Here is an 8,915-nt window from a genome sequence, read left to right as displayed (position 1 = left end):
TGTAATGGATTAAGTGGCTCTGAAGGATGTGGGGGGGGTTGGTGGTACCTTGGTGGGAAGGTGGGGAGCAAGGGACATCGCCCTGCATGGTGCTGGGCCAGAAGAGCGAGCAGGGCGGTGGGGATGGGTTAAGAGGATTTGATCCTTTTTGTTTTGTCTTCATTTTGGTGTGTTTGAAGAGTGGAGCTGGGGCTTGTTGAAACGGGAAGGACAAGGGGGAATATCTTCGGATGGTGTTGCAGGGCAGGCTGAGCAGTGGGGTTTTCTCCCATCCATTGTGCCTAGGTGGGTGGTGGGTCCTTCCATCCCTATGGCTCAGCCAGGATGCAGGGGTGGCTCAGTGAGGGACACGTGCTCCAAAACTACAGTGGAAGCAGGGGGAAAGAAACAAAACACTTTCTGACCCATGCAAACACCTAGGATGTGCTTCTGCTCTGACGAGGATGGGGAAGGACCTGCATTGGGATGTCCCTATGGAGGGTGTCCTCAGGCTGAGAGCAGAGATGCTCTGTGGGACTGGGAGTGATGCACCCTGTGGTGCCCAGGGCACAGCCACAGGGAACCAGTCACCCCCATCCCATTTTCCAATACATTTAGGGAGCAAAAGCAGCGTTGCCAGCAGAAAGGGGAATGCTTTTGGAGCCCGCAGGGGACAGCCAGGCCCCGTGGCCATTTGGGGACATTCAGGCGTGCCCTGCCTGCCCTGCTGCTGAGCCCGTGAGCGTGACAAGCTCTGACATCACAGCTGGGAAAATAACATGTTATTTTCCCAGCTTGGATGTGACTTTCCCTGCTATTACTGGCAGCGACCATCTTGGGAGGAGGCAGCAGCACAGGGCTGTCAGGTGAGGGGAGAGAAATGGGTTTCTGGGCTGGCAGAGCCTGGCCAACCCCTGTGGGGTTTGGGGATGCTGCATGAGGCCGCCCCATTCCATACATCCCATTGCTTACGGCGTGTGGCTTCATGTGAGGGTCCCACATGAGCTGCATCCCAGAGCCCTGCAGCAGCAGTGATGGTCAATGGGGATGTGGTGCTGAGCCCACATTGAGCCAGCACTGTTCACCCCACAGCAGCCCTCTTCCAGGTGGAGGAAAGGGCTTGAAACCTCATCAGGAGCCATCTCCTGGGGGCATTATCTAAAAAGCAAGACAGGAACATTGCTGCTGCCCTTCAGAATACTGTGATGGCCCATGAGACCTCCACTACTCACTCTCAGCAGCGACAAGGCTTGACGGTGCCAGAGGTCTCTGCTGGCAAAGTGGAGTTTGAAATAACTTGGTGCAATGAGGAGATGGTGTCTTATTCTTAGGGGAAAAAACCCCAATCAAACAAGAAAGTGTCACAGCAGAAGCTGCTTATGTCCCAAAGCTTGAGAAATGCCGAATGGGCTCTGGGAGGGCTCCTCAGACCAAGGCCACCTCTCCCTGGGATGCTTAAATCCACTTAACTTCAAGGCCTCAAACTGGCTCCAGCACTTGTGCTGCAGCACTGCGGAGCCCAGACCTGAGGGTCCTTGATTACCCAAGCCTTGCTGCACCCGCTGGGCTGTGCAATGAGGTTTTTGGCTGAGGCCTGAGGATGCTGGGTACCGTGGCATCCAGCTTCTTGGGCAGCACAAGGGATGCTCTTGCAGGTGGTGGTGGACATGGCTGTGGTCAGCCTTGGAGGAGCCGCGTGTGTTGGCTTCCAACCGGGCTGAAAACACATTGTGCTGGTAAAGCAGAGCTCAGTGTGTTGGAAAGGCCAAGTCAAACCCAGCGCGAGGAAATAAAACCTCTTGAAAGCCATGGGCTCACAGGATAGAGGAGACCCAGCACATGCCTGCCCTTTCCCCTTAGTGCAGCAACCAGTGGCTGCAGCAAGAGGATGCTGTGAGTTAAACACCACTTGTTTAATTACTACTCTAATTACCATCAGCCCTTCCAGGTCTTAGGATTTGGTGGTTTCTCATTATCCTCCTTGCATGTTCCCAGCATCCTTCCACCCCGGTGCATACTGGGGAGGTATTTCAGGGGCTGCCAGTCTCACGGTGCAGCAGGAGGTGAGCAGCATGGTGTGAGAAGCTCCTGAGCTGCCTGGTAATACCCTTGCAGAGGTATTTTTGGGTAATACATTGGTTTGTCAAGGGGCCAGGCTTGTTTCTGCAACACCCAGCTTTAAGAGCAGTGAGTGTGGGCTCCCCATCCCCAGGGCAAAGCATCCCTTGGGAAGAGACCTGCATCACTGCTGGGCTTTGGAGCTCTTCTCTGCATCCCCAGTGAGCATCACCCAAGCTCCAGCCTGCCCCAAGGCAGCCCCTGGTGCTGGGGGTGCTTTCGGGATGCCCTTGGGAAGCTGTACCCCCTCTTTACACCATGGGCCATGCTATGGGGCTGCTCTGCCACCCTCCCAGGCTGTGGGGAAGGGCTCATCTGGGGTCGCAGCAATCGATATCTCATCTGCAGGCTCTCCTAGCGGAAGTGATGGTATATTGGAACATGGTAATGGGTCTTGTCTAGTGGAAAAGGCTAATCTTCCCCAGCTGTACAGGATCTCCGCAGGTGTCCTCCGGCTCTCCCCGCTGCCACCAGCCCTGCAGCCAGCCAAGGAGCACACACGCTGCTTTAAAGCTGCAGCGCTCCAATTTATCCTGGTGTCGGTGAGGGAGAGCTGCCTCCAGTGCAGGCCCATGGGGTGCAGAGCCATGGCTGGGGCGTCCTGGTGAAGGACTGGCCCTCGGGGTGGCATTGTGCAGCTCACATTTGCTAGCTCAAAGAGGATAAGGTGGCATGGCCTCCACCTGTACTCACACAGAGATGGCATTTCCCCAGGGAGAGGAGGAGGAGGATGTGAGGATGATGGCAGGAAGGATGTGGCCCCCCTTGAGTGCCACCTGCAAGCGTAGGTGGGAGGCATGATGCACCATAGGGAAAAGCAGGGGTGAAAGCTCCTTGCTGTTAATTTGGCTTCTTTGACAATGCGCTTGCTGCCCCATGGGGCTCACTGCATGGGGCTTGGTCTGTTTTGCCCATCCCTAGGGATTGCAGAGGCAGATCTCCCCTTCCTGGGTGGCTCTTGCACCCAGTTGGGCTTTGTACAAGCGCAGGGTCCTGGTTTCTCTAAGCTCACCAGGCAATGCAGGCTACTGCAGCCTGCTGCATCACTATGGCAAGAACAATTTCCCTGTTTCTCTGGAGGTTCAGGTAATTACTGGGTTTAAGGTTTAATGTGCACATGGGTTTTAGCGCAAGCGTTGCCAAGAACAACTCAGAACAATGCACAGGTTTGGGCAGTGCATCCTGGGGGATCAGGTGGGGCCTTGGTGTTTGGAGCCCCTGGATGTGGTCTGCAAAATGGGGGGCTTGGGGGTGCCCATCAGAGGCTGAGATCCCATCTGATCCCACCATCTGATCCCATGGTTGTGCCAAAGATTGCGCTGACCTTGTCCAGGGAAGGGATTTTTACTGCAAAGGGCAGTAAGAATAGATGGGTTTTAAGAGAAAATTCCCAGGGGAACAGAGCAGCTGTGGGGCTGCTGAGGTTTTGCTTAAACTTTACTTTATTAGGCAAAGAAATGGTCCATATAACCAAAAGTGATGATGCTTTGCAGAAGGGAAGCAGGGAGGTCTTGTGTGGCTGTGCCCTGTGGGACTGTGTCCCCATCACGTTCTCTCCTGGGGCTCCATCTCTCCCAAATGAGGGAGAGAAGATGCTCTTGTGCTGCCCAATGCAATGTAGTGCAGGTGGTGGTCTGTGGGCTGCAGTGCCAAGGATGGAGTCCCCTCGACAGGGACACTGGTAGTGATGGTGCACTCACAGGAACACTATGGAATCCCCTTGATGAGCATTTGTCTCCCCTTCTCCTTCAGAGACGTGGCTCCAAGCAGTTCACGGGAGCAGGGAAGGTGCCCTGGGCCCTGCACCCGGGTCACAGGGCTGCAGCACAGCACCGCTATTGAGTGTTTCTATCTTTCCAAGGGAAAGCCATCCATCCCCCCGGTGCGGTTGGGAGTCGCCGGTCGTGAGCTTCCCAGGCAAGGCGGAGATGGCTGCCTTTGTAAACCCCTTAACAAGGTGGCTTTGTCTCCCCGTTTAACAAGAAGCTCCCTTGCTTCTTCCCGGGAGTTTCCCAACGCCGGGTCCCTGAAAGCCAGCTTTATGCTCCGGCCGGGGACTCGCTGCCATGGGGCCGGCAGGGATCAGAGGGACACAGGAGCCCTTCTGCACGCCCCTGACAAAAGGCTGCCCCGGGGGGACACAGCGTCAAAGCTCAGCCGGCACAAGGGGGGGGACAAGGGACCCTCAGAGGAGGCTGTGGTGTGAGCCCAGTGTCCATCTGGTCACTCGGTCGTGGCAGGCAGCGGTGCTCGGGGAGGGCCAGGGGGGTCCTTGTGGTTCATCCCCATGGAGAGGGGCACAGGTAGGTTTTGTTGGCTGCAGGTAACCGGATCTGCAGCCGTTTGTGCCTTCCTACCCTCCCCTCTGGCTTTGGTGGGGGTTGAGAGATGGGAGGTGGAAGCCAGGAGCTGAGGGCTGGAAACTGAGACCTCGGTTCAGAGGGGATGGAAATGGGTTTGGGGAGAGCTTAGGGTGCCTCTGCTCCAGCACCCTGCAGCCATCCCAGCTGGACCAGGGCACATGCAGCAGCAGGAGGAACCACTCGGGAGTGATGCTTGGCTCTCGGCTACAAGGGGCATCCCAACAGAGGCATCACCCAGCATCTGAGCTGTCCTCTCCCACCTCCTCTACCTTCCTCTGCTGGACTCCGCTTGGTTTGGAAGCTTTTGCCCTTCCCTCATCCCTCCACCAAGTGCCTGGTCTCGCATCCCCCCTCCAGCCATCTGCCTCTGAGCCCCCTGCCCAGATTTACTGTCACACGTTAAAGCCAGGGCTCAGCGCCAGGGTCACTGTGTCACAGCGGCCCCTCATCGATTTGTTTTACCTCCCCTTGGCAAAAAAGCACTTTGGCCCCAGCCCCCTCGATGCCGTAAGGGGCTTCCCAAGGCCCTCAGTGCTCCCCTTGCCCATCCTGGTCCTGCACAGCCGGACCCTATGGGCATGGGGCAGCGGGCGGCCAGCTGAGCCTCTGATCTCCTGACCCCGGGGGCACCTAATGTGTCTCCTGGTTTATCTGGATCAATATTTCTGCAAGAGCATGGATGACCCTTCCAGGGAGGGTGGAGAGGACGGGGGTCCCGCTTGTTTAGCACAGACCCATGGCTGGTTTAAGTGCTTGGCCAGGAGGGAGACCTCAAATGAGGATGATGGCTCAGACTGGGGATGTTCAGGGTCTCCTCCTTCCACTTTGCAGGTCTTGAGCTCTACACTGGAGTGCAAATGGACTAAAACCTGGAGCTGGGGTGGCTTCAACCATTGAGTCCCCCTCCCAGCAGGCATGGGGCTACCATGGGCAGGGGGTGGCATGGGTAGGGGTGCAAGGTGCTCACCAGGCCCTATATGAATAGAGGGATGCAGGAGGCTGCAGGAGGCTGCAGGAGGCTGCAGGAGGAGCACTCAGTGAGGTCTCCTTATGGCATTTGGGACTGGGTGAGGGATGTTCGAAAAGTCTTATTTGGTGCAGAGAGTGTGGAAGTGAAGGTAAAGGATGGACATTGGCTTAATAAGGCCATGCAGTGGGCTGCTGGGGGACATGTCTGGGACAGCACCCTCCAGCCCTTCCTGGTGCATGCTGGGGGACACTGGAGGCACAGGGGCTCTTATGGCTTGGCAAAGGGAATCAAGGCACAGAAAACATGGACTGCAACCACCTTGCTGAAGGCACCATGTCCTCAGACTCCCTCCTGTCCTCACCCCTGTCCCACAGCATCACCCCCATCACCACCGAGCCACAGGTACCATCAGCCAGGGCAGATGCACGGCAGTGCGTGCAGCCCAAGGAGAAAGCAGGGGCTCTTGGCAACTCTGCCTTTTGCTTTCAGCCTCGCCCTCTTGCTATTTATCAGTGACTTTTGTCCTTGGCCAGCTTAGCGGCTGAAAGGGGCTGTATTATATCACATGGAGGCAGCTCCTGGGGGGAGAGGGCCGCGCTTTCTGCTGGAACAAAGCGCGGGTTGGCTAATTCCCCTCTCCTCCTGCAGCACCCGGGTCCCATCTGGTTGACACAGTTTGCTCCAGTGTCTCCTGCTATTAAGCCCCCACTTGCCTTCCTGAATCACTCCCGCTCCCCCCGCCCCTGTACCCTCAGCCCCTTTTTCTTGCTTTATTTCTCGTTTTCCCCAAAGCCGGGCAGAACTTGCTCCATGCAGTGATGTCAGATGTGAGCGGAGCAGACCAATAAAACCTAATGCATCCCTGTCTTTGTCTGCTGGCCTCTCCAGCGCCTCACATTTTCCACTCAGAAAGCCACTCAAAACACATCAGCAACAATCCCTCACAAAACAGCCACTTGTTGGCTAATTGTGCCGGGGACCTGCATTGCGCTTTCCTACCGAGGAGGGTCTCTTGAGCAGAGGGTGATGGGGACCCTCAGTATTCACTGGGATCAGCCTCAGGGTCTCAGCTGCTCCCCAGGGTTTGGTCAGGCAGGGATGCAGGATGGGGATGTTGTTATTCCTCGTGGCCTTGGGTAGGTCCAGGTGAGCTGGGGAGGGTGGTTGCAGAGCCAGGAGTGGGGCTCAGCTCAGGATGCAGCAGGATGGACAAGCAGATGGACCCTGCTGGAGCTCTCTGTCCTACCTGCTAACTCCTATGCAGGCAGGAAAGCAGGGAGGTATGATGCCCGTGGGATGGGAGCTCAGGGGGGAGTTGAGAAGGATGCTGGGACCCCTCCAGGATGGTGACTTTTTGCTCAGTGCCTGTGATCCTGGGTGATGTCCCTGTGTCTGAATGCTGAGGAGAGAGCTCCTTGCAGCTTGGAAGGATGCCGGTGGGATTCACCAGAGGGGATGGAGACCCAGATGTGCACTGGAGGTCAGACAGGGTGAAAGTGAGAGATGCTCCATGCTGGGAAGGAGACAGAGGGGCCTGGACGTTTGCCTAGCAGAGAAGCATCCAAAAATCCCTTCCAAGGGATCTTTCGTGTCCTTTGGGATAGAAGAGAAGGGATCAGCAGGTGGTTAATCTCCCCCTCATGCATCCCAGGGGTGAGAGCATCCCTGTGGTGCAGAGGGTCCCTAAGCACACCCGTCCTTTTCCCAACACACAGATAAGTGTGTAGAGTAGCTGCATTTATTTTTCTGCTGGAAAACTCCAGCAGCTTTTCCTGCTGCCACCCCGGGGATCAGGATCAGAGCTGCATGTAGCCGAGGCAGCCTGCTCTTGGGGGGTATTGTCACACCTTTTAGCTTAAACCTGCTCAATTCCTCCCTGTTTTGGGGGTAATTGGGAGGCAAGCGAGGAGGTTCAGTGCCAAAGCCAGCAGCCAGTGGTAGCAAGAGGCTGCAGGTGGGTGCTGTGCTGGGCAGGCAGCCCAGAGCCCTCCCATTGAGCACTGTGCTGCAGAGCACATCTGCCTGCACTCACCTGCCTGCACTTACCTGCCTGCATAATGTCACACAGGCAGAGCAACACCAGGAGCCCAACCAGAGTGGGGTCCCACTTTCTGCTTTCCCCATAGGACCTGCTTTGGCTCTGTCTGGTGACCAGGATGAGCCTCTCTCATGCTGCCCCATCCAGTGATGCGGAGGGAGCTTGAGGGAGCTGCTTCCTCTTCCCAACCCCTTTCTTTGCTGCTGGACTCATCACATCTGGATGTGGGACCCCAGGAGCAGGTTGGACCCCACATACCTGGGGGCCAGGGGAATAAGGGGTTAAGCTGAGCCAGCGGCAGAAATCAGAGGATTACAGGTTTGTTGCGGGACTGTCCCATCTGTCACCAGCACAAAGACGAGCCCTGTCTCAGGCTGGGCTGTCAGCAAAGAGCCCACCACTACATTAGGACTCCATTAGGGGAGACTGGCGGTGGGAAATGGCAGCTGTCAGGGCACTATCATTTCTCCTGTAATTCCTCCCGCTCGCGTCTCAACGGCACTTAAATAGCAGGTCTGCCCACTGGGCCAATTGTGTGCTTTCTTCCTCCCGCTGCTCCTCTTCTTTCTTTAAAGCTGCAGCTCCCTGTGCCCCTTCCCTGGCAGCCTGTGTGGCCGGTGCTGGTGCTGCCCATGCAAGGAGAAGGGCTCATGAGTGTTGGCAGCATCCCGACTGTTGCGATGGCTGAGGAGCCAGCCTGGTCTGCAAAGGGACCGGTGGGCTCAGCAACGAAACCAGTGACTCCTGACCTTGGCACAGGGAGGAGGGGAGGTGGGATACAATCTCCAAGGACAGGCAGCATCCTTCCATCTCACATCTCTGAGCTGGTGAATGATTCCTGGTCTGTTCTGCCCTTGCCTAAAAGCCTGGATGCCCACGCAGGGCTGGTGTTGCTTGGCAAAGAGTAACAGGATGGGTAGGACCCCTGGCCGGTGACCGGGGTTGGAGACCATGTCCAGTGACCATGGGCTGTGCTGGAGAAGGGTTTCTTCCTCTTAATTCCAAATCTGTTCAATCCTTCAGTGCTAGGCAGAGCATCCTGGGCTGTACCCCTGGTGCTGTCATGGCCAGCTTGGGGTGAGATGCTCCCCCAGCACCATGTGGTTTTGGGATCCATCTCACCATGGCATCAAACCATGGACAACCAGGTTTCTTAATGGGACAACATCATCTGGAAACTCTCAGGAGCTGCAGACAGCATCTGCAACAGGAGGAGCCTCAGGGAAGCTTCTCAGCATGATGGGGACCCCTCTCATGTGCTCAGTGATGGTCTCCACACTCACACCTCTCCCAGGAGCCCCAAGGGCTGCCCACACCTTGCCCTATCCTCACCCCATCTCCCGCCAGACCCGGCGTTGCCGCCACGCTGGTTTTCCCTGTGGAGCCTCCTTTTCCAGGGAGGGATCAAAACAAACACTTCTGTAGGGGAAGTGCATCGCAGTGGTGC

Source organism: Psittacula echo (genome assembly GCF_963264785.1).
Source record: "Psittacula echo genome assembly, chromosome: 16".
Taxonomy (NCBI): domain Eukaryota; kingdom Metazoa; phylum Chordata; class Aves; order Psittaciformes; family Psittacidae; genus Psittacula; species Psittacula echo.
The sequence above is the reverse complement of the archived record's forward strand: the minus strand, read 5'-3'. Positions refer to the sequence as shown.